Here is a 26,497-nt window from a genome sequence, read left to right as displayed (position 1 = left end):
CCATGGGCCATTCATCTTTTTTTTTAATTGAGGTAAAATTCACATAACATAAAATTAACTGTTCACATGAAGAATTGAGTGGCACTTAGTACATTCATAGTGTTGTACAACCACCATCTCTGTCTAGTTCCAAACCATTTTTATTACCTCAAAGGAAATCCATTCCTGTTAAGCAGTTGCTGCCATTTCCCCCTCTCCCTTTCCCCTTGCAGCCACCAATGTGCATTTTGTCTGTGTGGATTTACCTATTCTGGATATTTCATATGAACGGAATAAAAAAAATGTGACCTTTTGTGTCTGACTTCTTTCACTTAGTGTAATATTTTGGAGGTTTGTCCATGTTGTAGCATGTAGCACGTAGAATGAAGCAGTATTTGATTCCTTTTTATGGGTAGCTAATATCCCATTGTATGTATATACCACAGTGTGTTTATCTACTCCTCCGTTGATGGACATTTGGACTATTTTCATCTTTTGGCTATTGTCAGTTGTGCTGCTGTGAACATGTCTGTATATGTACTTGTTTGAGTACCTGTTTTCAATTCTTTTGGGTATATACTAGGAGTAGAATTGCTGGGTCATATGGTAATTCTATGTTTAAGTTTCTGAGGAACTGCAAAACTGTTTTCCATTGTGGCTGAACCATTTTATACTCCCATCAGCAGTGTACAGGGGGTCCAATTTCTCCACATTTTCACCAACATTTGTTATTTTCTGGTTTTTTGATTATAGCCATCCTAGTGGGTATCAAGTAGTATCTCATTATGGTTTTGATTTGCATTTCCCTGATGACTAATGATGTTGAGGATCTTTTCCTGTGCTTGTTGGCCATTTGTATATCATCTGTGGAGAAATGTCTATATAAGTCCTTTGTCCATTTTTAAATTGGGATTTGTCCTTTTGTTGTTGAATTGTGTGATGGTTAATTTTATGTGTCAACTTGACTAGGCTAAGGGATGCCTAGATAGCTCCTAAAACATTATTTCTAGGTGTGTCTGTGAGGGTGTCTTTGGAAGAGATGAGCATTTGAATCAGTAGACTGAGTAGAGAAGACTGCCCTCGCCCATGCTGGCGGGCATCATCCGATCGTCTGAGGGCCTCAAAAGAACAAAAAGGGGAGGAAGGGCAAATCGTTCTTACTACTTGAGCTGAGACATCCATCTTCTCCTGCTCTCTTACTTTGGAGCTCCTGGTTCTTGGGCATTTGGACTCAAACTGGGACTTAACACCATCGCAGCCCCCGCATGCTCAGGCCTTTGGACTTGGTCTGAATTAGACCACCAGCTTTCCTGGTTCTTGAGCTCGCAGATGGCAGATCATGGGACTTTTTTGCCTCTGTAACTACATTAGCCAATTCCTATAATAAATCTCCTCTTGTATATTTACATCTACATTTATATATATATCCTATTGGTTCTGTTTCTCTGGAGAACCCTGACTAATACAAATTGTAAGAGTTCTTTATATGCTGCATTCTGGATACTAGACATTCATCTTTTTTAAAAACATAATTTTGAGACACACTTGCCTTGACTTAAAAATCACTCACTAGTCTTTAAATACACTTACATCTTTCATGTCTTTCAGCCTATCCTCATGTTTTTTCTTTGTCTAGAATATCCTTCTCTTCCTCTCTTATGGCTGAAATTATAATTGTTCTCCTATGTTCAGGTCAAATGTCATTTCCTCTGCGAAGCTCTCTTAATCTCTTTTTCCTCCTTTTTCCACTACTTAAGTGCTCCTTTCTATGAACATCTATAATGGTACACTTTTTTACTGTTTGCCTCAAAACACTAGTTTGTATTTCTAGAGTCAGGGATTATATTTTGATTCATTTCTGTCCTCATCATCTAGCATATTGCCTGGCATATAGTGGATGTTAATAAATGCTGAATGAAATGAACATAGACTGGAATTTTGAACGTAGACTGGAGGCTTACTTGGCAGAAGTGGTGTAGAGGGGATCAGTTGGGAGCTGCATTAGATTTATTTATTCATATAATAAACATTAAGGCCATACTGTGTGCCAGGAACTCTTCCAGGCCCTTGATGTGCAATAAACAGTAAGAATAATAGTCCCTATTGTCTTATATTCAAGTAGCAAGATAGGCAATAAACAAGTAGACGTAATATAATTTCAGGTAATAATAAATTCTAGAAAACAAAATAAAGCAAGACAAAGCCTTAAAGAGTGATGGGAGTATTGTTTTAGGCAGAGTGGTCAGGGAAAGCCTCTCATTGGATGGCTCTTTAAGTCAACTCACAAGGGTCTGGACCAAGAATCAGAAGACATGGGTTCTTGTTCTGTCTCTGTACCTTTGTGACTTAGCAAAATTTCTTAAATTTCAAGGTTAGAGTTTCTTTGTGTATAAAATGTGGGCAGGGATTCCTGCCCTGGGATTATGGGGAGTGTGGTAAAGATTCAGTGAGTTAACAGACATTGAAAGTGATTTGCTTTTTTTTTTTTTGGTGAGGAAGATTGGCCCTGAGCGAACATGCTTGCCAGTCTTCCTCTATTTTGCATGTGGGACACCACCACAGCATGGCATGATGAGTGGTGTGTAGGTCCACGCCTGGGATCTGAACCCATAAACTCCAGGCCACTGAAGTGGAGCCTGTGAACCCAACCACTATGCCCCTGGGCCTGCCCCTGAAAGTGTTTTCTTAAATGATGAGCAGCATGATGCTTGACTCTCTCTTTCCTACGTCAAGAGGATGAGTGAGCAGTGTGGGAGCCAGCCAGATGTTTTCACCACCTTGAAGGCCAAAGGAACTGGCTTATACATACTGGAAACTGTCATGCCACCTTGCCTGGAGCAATGATTGATGCAGCCTGATTCAGGGGTTCAGAGTGAAACCCATGCTCCAAGTGGGCTGCATGTAAACTGGCAAAAGAGAATAGCCTAGGGAACTTGGAGTGTGTTTTGCTCAGCCCTCAGGAGGAAGAATGTGGAGATCATTCTCCTGCACTCTCTCTCACAGTTTGACCTTATTTCTTGCTATATCTGAATCTAATATAAGGGAATAAGAATAATCAGCAGTCCTCTGGAGACATTTAGATTGAACCAGCTTGCTTTGAGTTCTGCTTTTTGCTGCACTGTGGGCCATAGAAAAGACTAAAGCATGGTCTCTGTTCTTGTCTTTTGGGAACTTACAAATCAAATAATTCCTTAACTAGTTAGAGAGCAGCTAAATATAAAATATAAAAGGAGAGAATAGTATGGACTGGAGTAATCCAAGAAGACTTTCTGAAGGAGATGGTGCATAAGTCCGCCCTGAGTACAGAATGAATGGATTTAGATTAGTGGTTCTTTTTCATACTTCCTTTACGAAGTCTTTTCTCTTTTGCAGCATCCTATTGTGACTTCTACTCTTTTGAAATCCCTTAGCTCTTTATCTTGACCTCATTTGTGGCCATTAGCACATTTTGCTTTTGTTACAATCATTTGTGTGTAGGTTAGTGGTTAAGAAGACAAATTTTGGAGTCAGACTTTGTGGGTTTAAATCATCGTTCTATTTTCTAGCTGTGTGACCTTAGGCAAGTTATTTGACTCCTAAAAGCCTTGATTTTCCCATCCGTAAAATGAGAATGGTACTTACATAGAATTGTTATGATAATTAAAAGAGATAATCCCTATAAAGGTCTTGGTGCAGTGTCTGGCCCCTTGTAAAGACCCATTAATGTTAGCTATAATTGTTCTAATCATCTTATCCTTTTACACCAGCACTGCCCTGTAGAACTTTGGGATGATGGGAATTTTCTATCTGTGCTGTCCAATATAGTAGCCACTAGCTAAGATGGTAGCCACTGGGCTTCTGCAGCTGTGTTGGACACTGGGGCTGATCACGGAAGGTCTTGACAGTAAGGAAGGCAGAGGAGTGAGTTAAAGTGTTTTAAAAGGTAATTTGGCCTCAAAAGTTAAATATGGTGTTGCCATATGACCCATCAATTCCACTTATAGGTATACTATAGGCTCATGAGAATTGAAAACATGTTCGCACAAAAACTGGTACACGAAAAATTGTCCATCAACTGATGAATAAATAAACAAAATGTCATATAATCACATAATGGAATATTATTCAGCCATAAAATGGAATGAAGTACTGATACATGCTATAACATGGTACCTTGAGAGCATTATGCTAAGTGAAAAGGCCACATATTATATGATTCCATTTATATGAAATGTCCATGATAGGCAAATCTGTAGAAACAGAAAGTAGATTGGTGGTTGCCAGGGGCTAGAGGGTGGGTCTAATGGGGGGTGACTGCTATGGATATGGAGTTTCTTTTTTGGGGTGATAAAAATGTTCTGAAATTAGAATGTGGTAATAGTTGTACAACTTTGTGAGTGCACTGAAAACCACTGAATTGTGCACTTTAAAATGGTGAAGTGTATGGTATGTGAATTATATCTGAATAAAAACAAAGAGAGTTTGGGTTTGCTGAAAACTATTGATTTTAACACAGTTATAGAAAGTTATAATTTATTTTCTTTTCTGATTGGAAGTCTTCCCCTAGGACTTCAGCTCACAAAGGTGAGGACTTATGGGCCCATTCCCAGTTTTAGATGTGAACCTGAACATGATCTTAGGCGTGGGCCCACCAGTGGGTAGGTGGACGGTGCAGTATTGTCCTGCTTTGGTTCAAGGGGACTTTTCTTCCTTTTGGCTGGGATTAGCATGGATGAGTCACTCTCTGTAGTCTGAAGGATGTGGGATGTGAAGAATGAGCTGTTTTCTCTATTCTGATGACATCTTGAGTATCACACAGTTGTAGGCCAAATATAGGTGCGGAACCATTTGGCCTGAATTCTTTATGGAGAATTACCTGGGAACCAGCTGAGGATGTGGAGAAGGAGAGAATCTAAGCCTGTGGGAACAACCAGGTGAAACTAGGTGAGAGATGCCAATGACAGATATTCTTTTTACCTTTTCACAGATAAGCAATTGAAAGCTCAAGGGGAGTTGATTTTTTTTTTCACTCTGTAAACAGTAATTGGTGGACTACCTTGTGGCTGCACCATGGGCCATGTCCTCACGGAGTTCCCAAACACACCCGGACAGACATGTAGAATGCCAAGGGTCCACGGATTGGTTCAGATAGGATTGTGCACAGTCAGGGGAGGAAGAGATGACTGTGAGCTTGGTGATAAGAGAGGAAGCCTAGGAAACTCAGGCTGAGCCCAGGGCCAGAGGGCAGCATGCGCTGGGTGGAGGACTCCAGGGAGAGTAAGGCAGGATACATTCTTGTCCTTACACTTCCTGCCCTCTTTCTGTACCTGCTCACTTCTACTCTATAACAACAGGCCTTTGAGTACCTGCTCGTAGCCTGCTTCTGCACTGAGCAAAACTGGAGACACAGGCATTCTGAGGCCTGGCCCCTGTCCCTAGAAGTGCTTAATGTGTTTGGAGAGATGGACCTGGAATTGATTCTCATGGCATGGATCAGGGTGTGTAATAGACAGGGATGGACTTGGTGTGTAAGACTGCAGACTGACTGACTCTGACTTGGGATTAGGTAAGGCTACCCTTAAATAGGCATTGAGACAGGGCCTCAATAGAGGAACTTCTTAAGGTCATTGCCAGAAGATGAAGCAGTGGTAGAGAATGCTGCTTTTTTGGGTGTGGGCTGCTTTGGGGCCTTTCATTTTGCCCTCACATTTGATGAGGGAATAGAGGGTCTGTGTCCAGGAATAGCTCTCTTCCTGCCACCCCTTCGAGCAGTGCTGGGCTGACTGCTGAAGGCTCTTCCCTATTCTACACTTGTTCCATTGCTGTTTTGGAAAGATGAAGCCTGAGAGGTGCCAGAGCTATGCCAGTTGCTATGGGACCGGAAACAGGTGAGGCTTCTAGCTCTGCTTGATTTAGGGAGTAAGAGGTTTGTCCTCTTCAGGCAGCTTAAGGCCTGCCTTTGCTGTGAAACTGGATAAGTAGTCCACACAGCTTGTTTTTCATTTGGGGCTATTTTCAGCCTTGGAGCCCAGCAAGGTGGAATGATTGAGATGCTTTTGTGGGGTTCAGGCTTTTGCCAGATCCTTTTTGCCAGGATATGGGCCCAGCCATTTCCCAGGAGATCAGCTTTTCCAAACAAGCCGTGCTAAAAGGAAGGAGCACTTTTCTTCCCTCTCAATGGGGAGTGTAGGAAATGTGAGGATGGGTGTTCGGTTTAATATTACAACCCAGGTCCTAAGTGGAGATGTGGTCTAGTTTCGAACATTGCCATATGGTCTCTAAAGCAGTTTTGAGGAACTCATCTGGATCCTTCTTGTATTTTTCTGCTCATCTCATTGGCCAGGCTCTACTATTTATGGAGCGTAAATGTGTAGACCTGCTGCTGGCCAGGGACTTGATCTCTTCTGTGCCTGCATGTCTCTAGGGCTACCAGAGCAGATGGCTTGGCCTTGCTGTACTGGCAACTGACCCACCAGTGGTCTGTGTCCAGTAGTCTTCTTGGGAGTTCCTATTTAGTGAGTGCTACTGTGTGCCAGGCAGCTATGGTGGGCACCGTACTGGATGCTGAGGTTCTATCGGAAACCTCGATCATCATCTAGGGCTTAACACAGTGCCCAAAAGATAAATAAATACTTGTGGTTTAATAAAGTGTTGATCCAAGGAATAAAATTTTTCTTTTACAAGAACTCAGACAGAGAGGGTGTCACTGAGTGCCTACTATGTTCCAGGTCCTGTGTTAAGTGCTTTCACAGACATTTAATTTTTAATACAGCCTTCTAAGGTGATTATTGCTATCAACATCTTACAGATGAACAAATAAGAGGTTACATGACTTGGCCAAAGCCACTTTCTAATAGCCTTATCTAGACTCTTTCTTGAGTTTCTGGCCTCTTGGCCTGGCAGATGCCTAATAGGGTATATGTGCCGTGTTTTTAGTATTGTGGGAGTGAGTGGAGCTAGTCTGAGTCCTTTCAAAGTCAGCAGGAGATGCAGCTATGCCTAGGCTGGGTGTTGATAACATAGACAAGGATAATAAAATGTGTACAACCTTGAGGAACTACCATCTAATGGGGGAGGTAGGTAAACAGATATTACTGTAGGAATTAAAGGAGCCATAAAAGCAAGGAGGGGCCCTTTGATTTTGTGAGGGGTACGGTGGGCAGCGACTTTTACTCTGAGGCCTTCTGTATCCCAGCTCTTGTTCTTCCTTTCCATACCTGCAGCTCCTCATAGGATTCTCCCTTACCACCTGACTGTATGTTTTGACAGGTTTGTCATCAAGATTGTTACTCCTTGAGACTAGATGCTTTTTTGTTCTTACTGCCTCTTAGATATCTGACCTGGACCATGTCGCTTACCCTCTCTGGACCTCAGTTGCATTATCTGTATAATGAGACTAATAGTAGATAGGTATATTACAATCTGAAAACAGGGGCCAGTCCAGGTGGTGATCTCTGGAGATCCACCTAATTCTCCCACTTCTATGATTTCTGTGATCATATCCTTCTGGTCCTAAAATAGGACTGGGCATCCAGGAAGCTTTGAATTAAGTTTGTCCCAGAGACTGCTGAGGGTATTTTATGGCACTGCAAAAGTCTGAAACTTTTCTCCATCACCCTTGTTAGACCTAGCAGCACTGACGGATACTCTTAGCTTCTCTTGGCCAATCTCTTGGACTGAATCAGCTTTTCTAGTCTGGCAGTAAGGATTTGACTGAGGTTTTAAGCTCAAGAGGATATTGATTTAAATGTGTTTTCTAGTGTGGTTTCCTTCATTATCAACTAGGTCAATTGGAGGTAGTTGTTTCTTGATTTTGCTTCTGGAAGGTATAGTTTAAGCCATGGGATTGGGACTCCCCCCCCTCGCCCTTAGGACTTTTACCTCTCTAGACATTGGGCTAGAAGTCTAAAGCTCCGGGAAACACTCTATTTATGTACAATACTCACTTAAGCTCTAAACTTGTAAAATAGTCAACTTTGGTAGGACTTGGGGTATCCCAAGGGACCTAGAAGGAAGTCATAGGAACTCTGAGCTACAGCTAAAGCTACCACTAATCAGACAGTTAACAATAATAAAAATAACAGTTAGTTGTTATGATAAAAAACAAATGTATATTAATTATGTGTTAGGTACAATTATGTATTTACCTATTTAATCCTCACAACAGCCAATGAGATAGATATTGTTATTCTCATTTTTTAAATGGGGAATCTAAGGTCACATATCTAGTAACTGGTGTAAGTGGGACTCAACCTAATTGAGAAATTTCATGTTCTAATTCCAAAGCCTATGCTTTTAACCATTGCACTATGCTGCCTGCCCAGTGATATGGATATATGCTTATATTTCTATGGACCAGGCTACCTCTTTGGGAGGAAGGAGATGTGGTTACAGGCTGTCTCTTCCTTAGCACCTGAGTCGTTTATTTTTGGAATGCCTTGTCAGGCACTGTTTTATTTATTCAATAAAAAATGGTAGTATAGCATAAAGTTAAGACCATTGAGCTAGATCCAGGATTCTGGCTCCACTTCCTACTAGCTTTGTGACCTTGAACAAGTTATTCAACTTCTTTTAAATCAATTAACATGTTCAAAGCTCTTAGGACAGTGTCTGGCACAGAGTAAGTGCTCAGTAAATGTTGGCTATTATTAATATTAATTCTAAATCGAGGGCTAATAAATGTATCAGGCTGTGGGAATACAGAGGTAAACAAGATAATTTCACCCCTGTCCTTGCAGAATTTATAATCTAGTGAAGAATATAGCCTTTTAAACAAATGATTAGAAATATGATGAGAGCTATGAAGAAGTGCAGAATGCTGTGGGTACCTGCACAGAGGGACCTAACACTGCCTGAGGGCTCAGGATTCTCTGTGTAACTGTCAAAAGTGGGTCCCACGGTGGAATAGGAACAGCACAAACTCTAGGGCTTGACTGCCTGTGTTCAAATGTCGGCTCTGCCATTTATTAGCTGTGCCACTTTGGGCAAGTTACTTAATTGGCCTGTGCCTTTTATCTGAATAATGAGGATATTAATAGTATCTATCTCACAGAGTAGTTATGAGGATTAATAAGTAATATGTGTAAAGTCCTTTGAGCAATGCCTGGCATATAATAAAGATCCTGTGTATATGTTAAATAAAATAATTAGATGAAGTATACTCTTTTTAAGCATAAATCTTGGTATTCCTCATTTTAAAACCTTTTATTAACTTGGCCTGTCTTGTAGGTTAAAGTCCAGTTTCTTTAATATGGCAAATAATAGGATGATCTTATTTTCCTGGGATAGTCCTTATTTACAGCTATTCTTCTGGGTGTATTTTACCATCAGAAGTGATCCTGTTCAGACCATAAATTACATGATCACTCTTGTATGGTGACCTTCCATATGAGGCCTTCCGTGGTTTGACCCCTTCCTATTTCTCCAGTCTCATCTTTTGACATTGCTCCACTAGCACGTTACCTAAGTGTTTCTGTGAACTACTTGTCATTTCCCAAAGCCGTGTCATGTTTTTTTTTTGCATTTCTGAGCCTTTGCATATGCTATTCCCTCTGCCTGGAATGACCTCTCTCTTTCACCTCCATCTTTCTTGCCTACCATTGCCCTCCTGGCATATATCTACTCATTTTTCAAGATATACCTCAAGTATCTTCTCTATGAAGACTTGTCCTTGTATGCCTAGCCAGGTTGTTCATTTTCTCTTTTGTCCCATTACTGTAATTAGTATTGCTTTTTGTTGTGATTCTTATCACCATTGTACTACAATTGTTTATTTTTATGTTCCCCTGCAGGATTTTGAGTTGTTAGAGGGCAAGGACTGAGTACTCTTTATTTCGTTAAAAAAAAGGGTGTTGAGTTATGGCATAAATATAATAAAATGAATGAAATACTTGATGAGTTTTTACATGTGTATATACTCATGTAACCACCACCCAGATCAAGATGCAAATAACATTTCTGCATCTTCAGAGTCTAGCGTAGAGCCTGGCAAACATTTTCTGTAAAGGACCAGATAGTAAATATTTTAGGCGTGATGGGCCATTCAGTTTTTGTTGAAGCGGCAAGTTTTTACAGGAAAGCAGCCATAGACAGTATGTAAATGAACATGCATGGCTGTGTTGCAGTAAAACTTTATTTGTGAAAACAGGTGTTAGGCTGGATTTGGCCTAACACCCTTCTCTAGGAGAGTGCCCAAGGACAAAAGAGAAATTCGGTAAATGTCTGTTGAATTGTAGATAAAGACCTTGATCTCAGAAACCTTTTTCTTGGTTTTCTAGTAGAAGAGCGGCTTGTATCTCCTGAGTAGGGCTGTGCTTTTGAAAGGTACTTCTTGAAGCAGGTTGCCTTTCGCAAGTTGTTTGTGTTCATAAAGGAATAAAAATGTCATCCCTTCCAGCACAATTTTGGTGGCCTGTGGTCTCTGAAAACTTAGGGATACCTGAAAGCAGTCAAGGGGTGTATTTGTGTGAATCCTTTGAGACCACGGACTATGTCATTCATTGTGTCCTTAGTGCCTACCTAGCATAGGGTGTTGGACAGGGGTGCTTAGTAAATGTTTGTTTTTGAAAGAATAAGTGAATTTAATTTGCTTTCAGTATTTCAACAAGCCTAATGGAAATTGTACATTTACCTACACTAAGTGTCTTTGCTTTTGATTTCAGATATGCCAGAGCTGTGTGGTAACACTAGTTTGCTCTTGCTTTAACTGGCAGTTGATGGCATCGTAGGACATAAACTTGTCCAGTGAGTGAATGACCTTGGACACCAGAGTAGAGCCAAAGTAAGCAACTGGTAGCAGGGCCCCGTGCTTGAATGTCTACGTGTTTACTTTCACTTTCTTGCTCATTAGGATCAAAGCCCCGATGGTGAGGTGTGTGATTTCATCATAGTTTGAAGTTTTGATAATTGTATATGATTGATTAAAATCTGGATCAGCATTTTGAAAAGAAAAAGGAGTGATAATTAACATAGCTGAAACTGTTGAATTATTTCTTAATAAGTGCATTTTGTTTACAGACAAAATTGTTCAAAACTTGCGAGGCTATGAAAGGAAAATAATCTAAGTGTTGATAAAAAAGATAGGTCTCATTATTTCTGAGTCAGGAATAGGCAGTTAAACTCTGTCATTAACACTAAACTTTTTTCCCTTAATGGTTGGCCTTCATCACAAGTGCCTTTTACTTATTTTTCTGTCATTTGGGCCTCCTAGTTTAGAGACCTAGATCCTAGGCTGAGGGAAAATTTTCAGTAATCTCTAGGGCACCTTCCCATTATCTACCCACCTTTGCCCCCCACCCCACTGTAGCCGGCCAGGTACACATGGGTTGCCCATTGAGTTCAATCTTAATTCCTGCTACCTCTCGTGTCTTCATAGAATTTATGTGTGTTTCCTGAAGGTTGGAAGGGGTTGGCATGGGGGTCGCGGGGGCGGTGTTGAGTAACTTAACTATCAGGAATAAAAGGCAAATTGTCTCCTGAGTGGTCCTAATAATTATCATACATACTTTAGAATATAAAGGATTTCAATCCTTTATTTAATTCTCATTGCTATCCTGGGAGGTAGCCCTATTTGCAAAAGAGTAACATGCAGCTCAGAGGGTAACTTCTTTAAGGTGTCATACTGCTATTAAGGCAGCAGAGCCAGGATTTGAGTCCAAGTTCTCTTACTCAGGTATCTGTGTTCCTTATAATGTAGCAGTGGTTTTCCAACTGTTTCTAGGTGTCCTAGGGCTTGCCAGAGGTGCCTCAAGAATCCCTGTGGGAGAGGTGAGTTATTGGGAAGAGCTCTAAGCTTTTCTTATGTGTCTCAGCTGCAGCCCCTCCACACTCAGCTTTTTTTTTTTTTAACTTAAAAAAAACCCTTTTTTATTTTGGAATACTTTACACATATTTAAAACTAGAGAGGGCAGTATAATGAACCACCATATGCTCATTACTCCTCATCTACAATTATTTACTCATGGCCAATCTTATTAATCTTGTTTCATCTTTACCTTCCCACCCCCTTGGATTATTTTGAAGCAAATTCTAGATAAATTGTTTCATTCACAAACATTTTAGTATATATTTCTAAAAGAACTATATATGAAAACATAACCAAAATGTCATTATCACACCTAAAAACATAGCAGTAATCTCTTAATATCATCAACTAGTCAGCACTTAAATTTCCCATAATGACTCAGAAAGTTTCTTTAAGTTGATTTGTTCATATCAAAGAAGGTGTGCACAATGGTTGATCTAAATCTTGAGTCTCTTCTAATCCATAGCTTCCCTCCTCCTTTTTTCTTTTCCTTGCAATTTTATATTGAAGAAACTGGGTTGTCTGTCCTGAAGAGTTTCCCAATTTCTGGATTTTGCTGATTATCTCTTTATGGTGGCATTTAACATGTTCCTACGTCCTCTGTATTTTCTATAAATTATAATTGGATCTTGAGGCTTTATGAAATTCAGGTTCATTTATTTTTTCTTTTTCTTTTTTTTTGGAAAGGATGTCCAATCGTATCTGATTTTCTCTCTTTTTGTAATGTTAAGATTGATGAGCAGGTTCAGATGTCATCTTGATCTGTTAAAATATTTCCCATTAGCTTTTTGTCTAATGATTTTAGGAGCCGTTGATGTTTGCTACCTAGATCTATTATTTCATTAGAGACCTAATTAGATATTGAGACTCCTAATTAGATTTAATTTGAACTGCATTTGAAAAAGAAGGTTACATTGTTTAAAAATAAAGTTTGAAAATTGGTGGATTGTAGCTGTTCTCTAAGAGCACCGATTACGACAGGAACCAGGAACTGTGAAGTGGGGACAGTAACTGTAACTAACTTGTAAGACTTTGTAAACCTTCTTTACTTCCTCATGTGTGTTGTTTTTGGCCTACTTTTTTCCCCAGCCCCCAACAGTTAAATCCTTACAACAAAAAGGGCCCATGTGTTTTGACTTTCGAAGGTGAGATGGATGGACTACCATGGAGCCAGGCTTTGGGGAGGGAGCCCTCGGGGGAGGACTGAGAGTTCTACTTTAATGAGCAAAGGAAGTGGTTAAGTCCCTGGGGCATATGCAGTCTGAAGAAGAGTCTAAAAATTGGCCTTGGGAGCGTCCAAGATTAGGCGCTCCCAGCTGAGAATGGAAGGACCAGTCCCTTATGCTTACCCCTTACTCCACAGCATAAGAGGACTCCCTAGTCTGTTTAAAGGGCGTGACTGGTCGGGCTTCAGTTGTGTCACATCTGACGTGTTCCAGGCCCAGAGTCCTGGTAGCTGTGTTTAGGAATTAGGAATTCTAGACTGATAACCTCAGGACAGCCTGAGGGCTCCTTGTTTTTGGCCCTGTTCTAAGGAAGGCCAAGGGCAGGAACCTCTTAGCAATACTTTGGGTGATCCTTGGCCGGCAATACCTTGTTACTCTGGCCAAGAAAAGAGCTGGTGTGGAGCACTTGGTGTTCTCTAGCCTTTGCAGAGGTCACAGGCAGATAGGGCAGGGGAGCAGGGCCTTAATTAGCTAGGGACTGCTGGAGCAAAGCCACTTGGCAGTGTCTTTACCTCAGCTCCTCAGTAGGACTGGCTCCTTCTCCTAGTGACAGTGCAAATACTCCCTCCTTTTATGGCTTCTAGGTCTCTGAGAGATCACTCTTCTGTGAGGTCAAGACACTTCTATGCAGTGTAGTTCAAGGCTGATTTTAAAAGCCAGTTAGGTGGAATGACCAAAATCCTTCTTTCTGTGTAGTACTTTTTAACTACTGAAGCACGTTTTATTTCATTTGTTCTGAACCAACAGTTCTGTGAGTTGTAGATGAAGAAATTAAAGTCCATAAAGGAGAAGTACTTAACTAAGATTATAGCCAATTAGGCTCTGCATTCTCAGACTAGTGCTCTTTCTACCAATATATGTATGGCAAGGGGGAAGGGGAAGGATGGTGAATAAAATTGAGTAACTTTTATGTGCCAGGTGCCATATAGGTGCTTAGCTTAGTTTCCTCATAATGTTACATATAAAATTTTTATCACTCTGCCCCAGAGTGGTTAAGTGACTTAACCAAGATTATATAGCTAAGAAGTGGCTGTGCCTGGATTCAGATCTAAGTCTGTTTGACTTTAAAGGCTGTGTCTTTCTATTATATACGTTCTTTGATAGTTGTTTATTCTAAAAAATCTTTATTGAGCTGCAGATGAAATGCGAGGCATAAGAGATGCAAGGAAGTGTAAGATTTAGTAATCTCTGCCTTCATGGAACCCATTATTTGGTGATGCTCATTGCTATGATAGAAGGAATGGGGACAAAAGGATGGAGAGAGGGATGGGGGCAAAGGGAGCTCAGGGGGCTCCCTAATCTTTGATGATAGGAGGAGTTGTCAGGGGCTGCTTCCTAGAGAAGTTGGTACCTCAGCTAGTCTAGCGATGAAGAATACAGGCCCTGGGGTCAGTCTGCCTGGGTCCCATCACTTGCTAGTAATTCGTTGGGCAAATTAGTTAACCTCTCAGCGCCTGCTTCCTTATCTGTAACGTGGAGATAATCATATCTATCTTATAGGGCTGTTGTGAAGATCAAGATGAGATAATCCATGTTTAACATTTAGCAGATTGCCTGACATATAATAAACTCTCATTAATTGTTAACCATTATAATTATCATTGTCTAACTGTGTTTCTCTCATATACAGCTCAAGTGGGGACAAAGGAAGCCAGGCTGTCTTAGGACCTCTTATCATCAATAAAGTGGGGGTTTATTTAAGTGGTTTCAAAATATTCCTTCCGGCCTAAGATTCTGTCAGAGTAAAAACTGCCAAGTTACTTTTTTTCAGGAGGGCAGCTGTCAAGTAATTTTGTATCTAGTGGCAGCCCACCCTGGCTTATGTTCCCTAAAGCTATCTCTTGTCACCCCTTGGAAATGCTGTTTCTGAGAAAGACTTCTCTTTCTTCTGCTATCTCTTCATTGGATAGGCTGGAAGATGACCTCCTGTAGAAACTGGTCTGTTCTCCCAGGGCCCATATTCTTCATCACTAGTCTAGCTGAGGTACCAACTTCTCTGGGAAGCCTCCCTACAACTTCTCCTACCCCCAAGGATAAGGGAGCCCCCTGAGCTCCCTTTGCCCCCATCCCCCTCTCCATCCTTTTGTCCCCATTCCCTCTATTATAATAGTGAACATCACCAAATTATGAATTCCATGGAATTCATAGGAATTCATTCATTCAAGGAATATAATGTAATGATAGAAAGACACAGGCTTTAAAGGCAACAGACTTAAATCTTAATCCAGGCTAACCTTCACCAAGCTTATTGTGATGGGGAAAGTAATGTAATTTTAGTGGTCCAAGTAGTCCAGGCAGTCTTTCCTACTTTAGAGTCCTGTCCATTTTTTTTTTTTGAGGAAGATTAGCCCTGAGCTAACTACTACCAATCCTCCTCTTTTTTTTTTTTTTATTAATGTTATGATAGATTACAACCTTGTGAGATTTCAGTTGTACATTTTTGTTAGTCATGTTGTGGGTACACCACTTCCCCCTTTATGCCCTCCCCCCACCCCCCCTTTTCCCTGGTAACCACCGATCAGATCTGCTTATCAATATACTAACTTCCACCTATGAGTGGAGTCATATAGAGTTCGCCTTTCTCTGACTGGCTTATTTCGCTTAACATAATACCCTCGAGGTCCATCCACGTTGCTGTGAATGGGCCAATTTTGTCTTTTTTTATGGCTGAGTAGTATTCCATTGTGTATATATACCACATCTTCTTTATCCAATCATCAGTTTCTGGGCATGTAGGTTGGTTCCACATCTTGGCTATTGTAAATAATGCTGCGATGAACATAGGGGTGCAAGGGACTCTTGAGATTTCTGATTTCAGGTTCTTAGGATAGATACCCAGTAATGGGATGGCTGGGTCATAGGGTATTTCTATTTTTAACTTTTTGAGAAATCTCCACACTGTTTTCCATAGTGGCTGTACCAGTTTGCATTCCCACCAACAGTGTATGAGGGTTCCTTTTTCTCCACAACCTCTCCAACATTTGTTGCTCTTGGTTTTGGATGTTTTTGCCAATCTAACGAGTGTAAGGTGATATCTTAGTGTAGTTTTGATTTGCATTTCCCTGATGATTAGCGATGATGAACATCTTTTCATGTGTCTATTGGCCATATTTATATCTTCTTTTGAGAAATGTCTGTTCATGTCCTCTGCCCATTTTTTGATCGGGTTGTTTGTTTTTTTGTTGTTAAGCAGTGTGAGTTCTTTGTATATTATGGAGATTAACCCTTTGTCAGATAAGTGGCTTGTAAATATTTTTTCCCAATTAGTGAGCTGTTTTTTTGTTTCAATCCTAAAAATATGGAACGCTTCACGAATTTGCGTGTCATCCTTGCGCAGGGGCCATGCTAATCTTCTCTGTATCGTTCCAATTTTAGTATATGTGCTGCCGAAGCAAGCACCAATCCTCCTCTTTTTGCTGAGGAAGACTGGCCCTGAGCTAATATCCGTGCCCATCTTCCTCTACTCTGTATATGTGGGATGCCTGCCACAGCATGGCTTGCCAAGCGGTGCCGTGTCTGCACCTGGGATCCGAACTGGCCAACCCCCGGCCACCAAAGCAGAACGTGTGCACTTAACCACTGCGCCACCGGGCCAGCCCCGAGTCCTGTCCATTTTGAGTAACTGTGGAATAACAGTACCTTTATACATTTGTACAGTGCATTCTTTTAAAATGTGTTCTTCAGAACATCACTATCATATGAAAAGACAATAAATATTACTTTTTAAAGGACTTTTCAGGGACTGGCCCAGTGGTGTAGTGGTTAAGTTTGGTATGCTCTGCTTTGGCGGCCCGGGGTTTGCAGGTTTGGATCCAAGGCGCGGACCTACACACCGCTCATCAAGCCATGGTGTGGTGGCGTCCCACATACAAAATGGAGGAAGAGGGGCACAGATAGTAGCTCAGGACAATCTTTCTCACACATACAAAACAAGACCTTTGAGATCAAGTTTGGAAAACCTGGGGGGCCTTTAATATGATAAGGAAAGGTGTTCAAGGTTTCCTACATATTTTTGATCATGGAATCTGCACCCCCCCCCACCCAAACCCCCACCTATTGACATTTCATAAGACTCCAGTGTTCCCTGGAACACAGTTAGGTAAATGAGCATAATGTGGCTCCCTGCTTTTCTATTAGTAGGGCTTGGAGAAGTAGAATGGCCAACTGTCCTTTGGCTGGCAGGGTACCTCCAGGGCTCCCCTTCTTTTCACAGACTGGGATGCTCTTGCAGAAGTCTCTAGATCTTGGTTAATCCACCAGTTCCTGGTTGTGTCTCAGACTCGATGGTGGGAGATATAGCTAATTCAGCCTTTATATTTGGCCTGGTCTTCTGCTTCTGGAGGGAGAGGGAAATGCCCTGCTTTGAGGGAACAACACTGGGGTCAATGAGTGAACTATCTGTCTGCTCTCTTGTTAACTGCAGCTGGCCCAGAAAAGGGATGGGGAATGGGTTGCATTCAATATTTCAGTCTTAAGGAGTTCTGGGTTTCACTCCTCACTCTGCTTTGAGTGAGATACTTCTATTTTATCAACGTTTGTTTTCCCATTTAAAAATGAAGTAGTTGGGTTAGATTGCATTCCATAAATATGTATTAAACATTTACTATGATGCAGTCACTGTTCTAGGGTAATGGTGATGTAGTGATGGAAAACCAGACACTGCCTCATGGAACTTAATCTAGTAGAGATGATTAGATGATATGAGTATGGAAGTGTATGTTACAGATTAAGACTTTAGTAGTTGAGAGAAGGCAGACATTTGTGTGAGTCACTGTAGTCTAGCAGGCTTCCTGGAGATGATGTGACTTAATTAGTCTCTAAAAGTCTGTTTAAGGTTTATATCCTGCAGAAGCTCAGGGAGACATTTGGATTGTGAAAATGACCTGAGTGCAGGTAGGAGTGAATATAGAGAATAGAATGCTCAGGAGAAGGTGAGTATCTTGTACTGCATGCTCTTAGGCATGGCACCACCAATGGACACTCTGCTAAGGGGGCTATTTCTGGGGCAGCTGAAGGTAGCACTGCCAGAGAGAATTTGCAGCCAATGACAGTGGGAGGGGTTAGGCAGATGGGGATTGGTACTGTGGGTAGAGGCAAAGAATCATAAGTGATGAAGTCAGAAGTTAAAAGGATTGGGAACTGGTGAGTTGTAGAATGTGAAATGGGTCAGGGCAACAGTTGATGTTTCAGGCTATAAATGACAGAGGTACTTTAAACCTGAATATGTTTATATATCATTTACTAAGTTCTTACCATATGCCAGGCACTGTTGTTGGCATTTTTAATGCTAAGCTTATTTAATTTTTAAAAATTATTTAATTCTTAGTATTAGTGTATTTAATCTTTAATAACCCTAAGAGGATAGGTGCTATTATTTTCCTATTTTGCAGTTGAGAAAATTGAGGCCCAGAGCTTAAATAACTTGTTCAAATTCACATGGTTAATAATTGGCGAAGTTAGGATTCAGGCCTGGGTGATATGTTTCCAGTGTCCTTGCTGTTAATCACCATGTTATACATTTTTAGGCAGTGAGAAGCCATCATGGATTTCTGGCTAGTGAAGCAACTTGTTGCAAGTGGTGTGGTCCAGGGCAGTTTCCCGGGAGGAGGAACTGAAGGCAGGAAGATTAGCCACAGGTTGTAGTAATCATCCCAGTTACTTTTTTTTTTTTTAAGATTTTATTTTTCCTTTTTCTCCCCAAAGCCCCCTGCTACATAGTTGTGTATTTTTAGTTGTGGGTCCTTCTAGTTGAGGGACACCACCTCAGCATGGCTTGATGGGCAGTGTCATGTGCGCACCTAGGATTCGAACTGGTGAAACCCTGGGCCGCCCAAGCAGAGCACGTGAACTTAACCACTCGGCCACGGGGCCGGCCCCCATCCCAGTTACTTTTGAAGGTGTGTAAAGGTCTTGAAATTATTTTGCAAATTACTTCCTGAGATGGACCTGGCAACTGCCAGTCCTACCTGTAATCTCAGCTCATTTTAGAAATCATTTTGCAAAGGAGTTTAATCTACAGGAAGCTCTTCTTTCTCTGTTGAACAGGCTATGCCAGGCAGAGGGGCCCCAGTAATCAGGTCAGGAAAACCTCCTCTGGGGTCAGAGTCCAAGCAGCATCTGGAGGCATTTGCAAGAGGGGAAGTTGAACCTATTAAGATTTCCTGTAGCCGTTAGAGTTTGCTCTCCTGATATGGGGGGAGTATCCTCTATGACCATTGATACTCATAGTCCACAGATTACTGAGTAGTCCACAGATTACTGAGAAGATAAGCACACAAGCAGGTACACTCAGTGTAGTATCACAGGTGCTACATTAGAAGAACAGAGAAAATGTACAAGGAGAGAAAGGAAGGAGAGTCAAAATGCTTAGCAAGAGAGAGTCGGAGAAGGCTTCAGAGATGTTTAAGCTGGATTTTTAAGGATGACCAGAGTGTGCTAGGCTGGGAAGGTCCCGGAATGCATTCTAGGCAGGGTGAGTGTGAAAGTGCATGGCATCTTCAGGGAGTGGTGAATTCTTCCTGTGCTGGACTGTTGGACTGCTTGGGAGGGATTCTGAATGGTAAAGAGCTTAAATCCTGTTGGAGTTGAGCTTCACTGTAGATATTTAAGATGGAGAGTGGCACGGTCAGAGTGGTGTTTTAGAAAGGTCTCTTTGATGCCTGTGCTTAGGAGGCTTAGAATGGGTAGATTAAACTAGAGGCAGAGAAGCCAGCCTGAAGACTGTAGCAGTAGCAAATGTTGGGGCTGGAACAAGGGCTGTGGTCATGGGGGTTGATTTAAATTGTGTGACTGAGGGTGAGGGAGGAAGTGTTAGGTGACTGGGTATTACTGTGATGCTGTTAATACATGGAATACAGTCTGGAGAGCTGGTTTGGGGAAGTTATTGTTGGTTTTGAGATGCCTGTGGTGACATCCAGGAGAAGCTGTCCGGTACTTGGGGAAGAAGTTTTGGAGCTCCTGAGAGAGGTAGGCACGTAGATATGAGAATGATGAGTTTTAAGTGAGAGTGGAAACATAAAAGTAGATGAAATCACCTGAGTGAAATCCATAAAATGAAGAAAGGAAGGAGGTTGAGGACAGAGCCCAGAGGAACTCTCATGTCTATAGACAGAAAAGTTAGGGAAGGAATCTGTGCAGGAGCAATCAGAGAGGTAGGAGAAAGTACTGTCTGGGAAGCCAGGAATGAGAAAAGTTTCTAAAAGAAGGTAGATGTTTGTTGCAGCAGAGAACAGGTGGGATGAGCCCTGAAGTGAGGCTACTGAGTCATTGGTGACCTGGTGATGACAGTTTCAGTGGAGGGGTGGGGTCGGAAGCTAGACCGCTGTGGCTTAGGGAGTGAGCATGAGGTGAAGACATAGAGGCAATAAGTATAGACTTCTCTTTTGAGAAATATAGTGGTAAGGGAAGGAAGGAAAGAGGGTGACATTTTGAAGAGGAACCAGGGGAGGCAGCTTCAAAGATTTTGTTTTTTCAAAGTTGGGGGAGTAGAGACCTGAGCTGGTATAGATTGAGAGGGGAGGGTTAGAGAAATGTAACCAGTGAAGGTACCATGCCTCTCTGTGTACTCCGTGTTATTGTGGGAGCCCTAAACTGTGGTGCTGTGCTGAAGCTTGTAATCACCAGAGAAAGTGTGGGGCAGACGAGAGAGACCTTGACATTAATAATAAATTAATGATAGCACCGTATATTCATTAACCTCTGCATGCCAGGCATTTATCTAGATACATCTAAACACATTAGACACAATTCTAATACTCACCACAACTCCCGGAAGAAGGTACAGTGACCATTTTCCAGATGCAGAAATAGACAACTTAAGAAGCATACAGCTAGTTAGTGGTGGAGCCAAAGTTTCAGCCGAGGTCTGCGAAACTACAAGCTGTGCTCTTTCTACTCCACAGTGCTGTCTTTTCCATTAGGAACTCAAGGTTGAGACTCGACGGAGGGAAGAGGTAGGGATAGATGACCCCAGAGGGACAAAGGTACATTTCTGGAACTGGTCCTAGCCTGGAGGGAGCATGACTTAATCTCTGGGATAAAGGAGAAAGGTCTTGGTCTGTCTTTGCTCTGCCTTCTCTCTGCTTAGCCAGTGACTTTGCTGACTGCAGTCTTTTACTTTATTTTTCAACATCTTCCTGTAACTTCCTACCAGGGCCTCTGAGGTCCCAGCTGCTGCCTGTTATTGACTGTTTACAGAGAAAAAAGAATCAACCTCTAAGCCCGAAGAGGCGTATACTTTCTGACAAGTTACCTATGAGGAATGCTGAGCTGTAAGATGGCACTCTCTTTGGCATAGGGCACATGGTAGGCTTCTTCCTGATAAGTACTTTTATTTGTATTGAATAATTTTAGATCAGTGGAAAGAACAAAACACTGAAAATTAGAAGACGATTTCCAGTCTTAGTGATCAACTAGGTTACTCCAACAAGTCACCTCCCCTTTTCGTATTTACCTAGCATAAGGTAGGGACTGTGTTTTACTCATCTCTGTATCCCATGTACCTGGCACACAGCCTGGCTGAATAGGTGTCCTGAATAAATTTATTATGGAGTAAGTTAATCTGCTCCTCTGTTAAATGAGGGAATTGGACGTTTTGATTTCCAAAAGCCACTTCAATTCTGAAAGTGTATTGTTCTGTGAGGATTTATATGCTTTAATTATAAAATAAGTACTGTCATTTATTTAGCACCTACTATTTGCCAGGAACTGTGTGAGGCTCTTTACATATTTATTTAGATGATTTTTAAAATTTTTAAAGGTTGTGTGGGTCCTTTAGAAATATTATGGTGCCTTGGGCTATAATAATGCCCACAGGGTAGTACCTGTGCCTACCATCTTAACTATTTTTAAATCTAAAGTTTAGTGGTCTTAAATACATTCATAATGTGAAACCATCACCGCCCTCTATCTCCATAACTGATTTCATCTTGTAAAACTGAAACTGTATACCTATTTAAATAATAACCCCTTATTTCGCCTCCCCCCAGGCCCTAGCAATCACCATTCTACCTTCTGTTTCCATGATTTTGACTACTCTAAAACCCAGATACCACCAACTTTGGCGTGAGAGATCTGGTGAAGCCCTGGGCTTATAAGAGACCCAAACAAAGAGTGGAAGCAGATGTATTCAGGGTAAAGCTGTTCTGAGTAACATGACAGAAGTAGAGGAGGAGGTGGAAAAAGTCATCCTGTGGTATATGATGTGGTCAATGACGTATCTAGAGATTAGTGAATAGTGAAGTGTGGATCAAAGTGGTGCCCAGGGTGAAATGAGACTGGGATCAGAGCTGTTCCCAGGAAATAATGAAAATAGGATGAGAACTTTCCCCAGGGTAATGTAAGTCTGGGGGAAAGTGTATGGAGGCAACAACACCATTCCCAGACTGACAGCAAGAAAATAGCATGTTTGAGTAGCCACAAGTAGCAAGGGAAACATAATGAGAGGAAAGACTTTTAGGGCAACGTGTTCAGGAGATGAGGGACTCTGGGCAGATGTTTGCTCAAAGCACAGGGATCTGGCATATCAGTCGGAGCACAGAGGCCTGAGGAGCGGGTGGAGCCTGACCTCACTGAAATCACAGAGGCTTTCCAGACCTTGTCAAAAACTAAGACCATTGTGGTTGCATAGCATTGTGAATGTACTAAATGCCACTGAATTATTCACTTTGAAATGGTTAATTTTATGTTATGTGAATTTTACCTCAATAAAACAAGCTTAAAAACAAAACCGAACAAAACTGAGAACTGTGTCCTGCCTCAGTCTTTGTAGGACTTGGCTTGGGGTTCTGTTACTGCCTTTCTTCTGCAAGAGCTTGGCTTATCAGTGGTGGCACTGGGGAGTCAAGGATGAGACTAGGCATAGCAGCAGAGATGTGAGCCAAAAGCATCTCCTTTTTTTTTTTTTTAAGATTTTATTTTTCCTTTTTCTCCCAAAGCCCCCCAGTACATAGCTGTGTATCTTTAGTTGTGAGTCCTTCCAGTTGTGGCATGTGGGATGCCGCCTCAGCATGGCCTGACAAGCGGTGCCATGCGCACCCCCAGGATTCCAATTGGCAAAACCCTGGGCAACCAAAGTGGAGCACGCGAACTTAACCAATTGGCCACGGGGCCGGCCCCTTCCTGCATTTTCTATCTGGTAAACTCCTCATCTTTCAATACTCAACTCAAGTGTCATCACTTTTTTGAAGCCTCTCCAGTCTCCCTGCCCATAGGCAAGCAGCCCATTCCATTATTATTCTTCTATTATACTTTGTATGTCTCTCTCTTAATTATCTCACGGTATTGTAATTGCTTTGTGTGATTGGGAGTTTTTTAAAGACAGGGGCCCGGGCCCCACTTTGTTTTTTTTTCACCCCTGGCCCAATATTGACAGAGACAACTCTCACTGTTTTTTTTTTTGAGAAGCTTTCATTTCTACACCATGGATACCCAATCATAAACGGCAAATAAGAGGCTATGTTTGTATTAGTCAGTGTAGTGACGCTAACTCAAGAACACTTGAGTTTTAGCAGGGCACATACCGCCCAGCCTTCTTTGCAACTAAGTGTGGCCACATGTCTAAGACCAAACCAGTGGGATCTGAGTGGAAGTGGTGCGTCTACCACTTCTGGCTCATGAGCTTAAGCAGAATGGAAGAGTGCTTCTTTTGCCCTTTTCTCCTTCCTGCTAGCTGGGAGATGGTGAGAGCTACAGCACTCTTTTTGGTCCCAGAGGTGGAAGCATCACGTTGAATGAGGATGACAGAGTGCCACTCTTGGCCCCAGACTGCTCACTGCTAAACTATTATATGAGAGAGAAACTACTTCTCTTTGGTTTAATCTACTCTGAATGAGGGTCTCTTTGTTACAGCCGCTTGACCTGTACTCTCACCAATGCAGGGAGGCATCGGGTTGCTGCAGCATCAAGTTGTTTCTTCCTGCTGTTCCTGGATGTCTCTTAGTCAGACTATTCACTGGGTTCCTGACTATTTCTTGCCTTGCCTTGCCTCATAGCCCTAATTGCTGCTGCCCAGATGATTCCCTGAATTCTCTCATGTACTTTAAAAAAATTCATTGAGGTGAAAGTCACATAACATAAAATTAACCACTTTAAATGGAAGAATTCAGTGGCATTAGTACATTCGCAATGCTGTCCAACAGCCAGTTCTGTCTAGTTCCAAAACATTTCCATCACTCCAAAGCAAAGTACTTTATCTGTTAAGCAGATTCTCCCCCTTTCCCCCTCCTTCTGGCAGCCATCAATCTCTATGGATTTACCTATTCTGGATATTTTATATAAATGGAACCATACAATATGTGACCTTTGGTATCTGGCTTCTTTAATTTAGCATAATATTTTAGATGTTAATCCACATTGTAGTATGTGTCAGTACATCATTCTTTAAAAAAATTTTTTTTATTGTGGTAAAACATTTAACATAAAATTTGCCACTTTAACCATTTTAAGTGTGCAATTCAGTGGCAATAATTACATTCACAGTGTTGTGCAAACTCACCACTGTCTATTTCCAAAACTTTTTCAACACCCCAAACAGAAACTCTGTACCCATTAAGCAATAACTCCCTATTCTCCTCTGCCGCTAGCTCCTGTTAAACTCTAATCTACTTTCTGTCATCATGAATTTGCCTATTCTAGATATTTCATATAAGTGCAATCACATAATATTTGTCCTTTTCTGTCTGGCTTATTTCACTAAGCATAATATTCATAAAGTTTATACATGTTGTAGTATGTTTCATGCTATATATATATATATCATACTGTGTATGTATAGTGTATATATATATATATATATGAATATGTACATATCACAATTTGTCTGTGCATCTGGTGATGGACACTTGGGCTGTTTCTACCTTTTGACTATTGTGAATAGTGCTACTATGGACAGGCGTATACATGTGGCCAGTTGTCAGTTCCTTTGGCTGTATCCCTAGGAGTGGAATTGTGGGGTTATATGGTAATTCTATGTTTAACTTTTTGAGGAACCTCCAACTGTTTTCCACAGCAGCTGCACTATTTTACATTCCCGCCAGCAATGTATAAGCATTCCGTTTCTCCACATCTTTCCTAAAACTTGTTATTTTTCAGTTTGTTTGTTTGTATTATTTACAGCCATCCTAGTGGGTGTGAAGTGGTATCTTGTCGTGGTTTTGATTTGCATTTCCCTAATGACTAATGATGTTGAACATCTTTTCATGTACTTTTTGGCCATTTGTATATCTTCTTTGGAGAAATGTCTCTTCAGTCCTTAGTCTATTTAAAATTAGATTGTTTGTCTTTTTGTTGTTGAGTTGGTAGAATTCTTATGTATTCTGGATACTAGACCCTTATCAGATATATGATTTGCAAATATTCTCTCCCATTCTGTAGATTGACTTTTCACTTTTTTGATAATGTCTTTTGATGCACGGTAGTTTTTTTTTAATAGAGTCCCATTTATCCATTTTTTTCTTTTGTTGCTCATGCTTTTCACGTCATATCTAAGAATCCATTGCCAAATCCAAGGTAATGATTACCCATATGTTTTCTTCTAATAGTTTTATAATTTTAGCTCTTGTATTTAGGTCATTGATCCATTTTGAGTTAATTTTTGTATATGATGTGAGTCTAATATACTTTTAAATCCTTGATTGCATGCTTTTGGTGTTTTTCCAGTCAGTGATGATTTTTACATCTTCAGATCCCAGTAGGTAGAGAAGTTGTGTTAGCTGCTGTTGGCTGAAGTGCAGCTTCTCCCCATAAGTACATCTTAGGATACGTTTCTTCATTCTCAGAACCTATCCACTGATGTGCATTTCAGAGGTCTAGGACTACTTTGAAAGTAAGGCCACTGACTTTCAGGGCTGCTGGTCAGTTGAGTGACACACTTTTACGTGTGTGCAGTGAGATGTTGTGCCATGGGCTTGTCTGTATCTCAATCTGTGAGGAAAAGGAGCAGGGAGAGGGCTGATTGAAACAAGACAAAGCTGCCTGGGGTCAAGTAGCAATGCTGTCAGGTAGCAAGTCCATACTGAGCCCAGTCAGGTTCCCAACCCTGTGTATGGCTTGCTGAGAACTGTATGAAGCAGTAATGAGTAGTGAAAAGATATAATTTAGAGACAGAAGCCTTGATTTCAAATTGGATGACTTCAGGTTAGTCACTTCTCTCTGAGCCTCAATGTCTTCAAATATACAATGTGAACGTTGACTTCAGAGTTGTTTTGTTTTTGAAGATCAGATGAGATTATCAATGATAAGGTGATCTGGAAACTGTAAAATGCTGTGCACATTTAGGAATAAAATAGGGAGTCAAGGAGAAGACAAAGTCTCCCGGGAGTTTTTTTTTTAGGATTCCCCCCTAACTGTGATTTGTAGTAAAGGTCTGAGGTTTATTGACCAGTTGGGTGTTTTTCAGTTTATTTTTTCAAATAATTTTACGTTTGGGGCTGGCACAGTGGCGCAGCGTTTAAGTTCGCATGTTCCACTTCTTGGCGGCCCGGGGTTCGCCGGTTCGGATCCTGGGTGCAGA

At 41.3% G+C, this 26,497-nt stretch overlaps 1 protein-coding gene and 1 non-coding gene across 4 annotated transcripts in view; one reads left to right on the top strand and one right to left on the bottom strand.

Moving 5' to 3' along the window:
- STIM1 (stromal interaction molecule 1) overlaps positions 1 to 26,497 on the top strand; it is a 172,518-nt gene that overhangs the window by 21,402 nt on the left and 124,619 nt on the right. The gene's annotated exons all lie outside the window — the stretch shown is intronic.
- On the bottom strand, positions 16,280 to 16,386 carry LOC124225901 (U6 spliceosomal RNA). The gene has a single exon (XR_006885124.1). It is a non-coding gene; the product is annotated as a U6 spliceosomal RNA (small nuclear RNA).

This window comes from Equus quagga, chromosome 14 (genome assembly GCF_021613505.1).
Source record: "Equus quagga isolate Etosha38 chromosome 14, UCLA_HA_Equagga_1.0, whole genome shotgun sequence".
Taxonomy (NCBI): Eukaryota; Metazoa; Chordata; class Mammalia; order Perissodactyla; family Equidae; genus Equus; species Equus quagga.
Note: the sequence above shows the minus strand (reverse complement) of the source record. Positions and strands in the feature narration are given on the sequence as shown.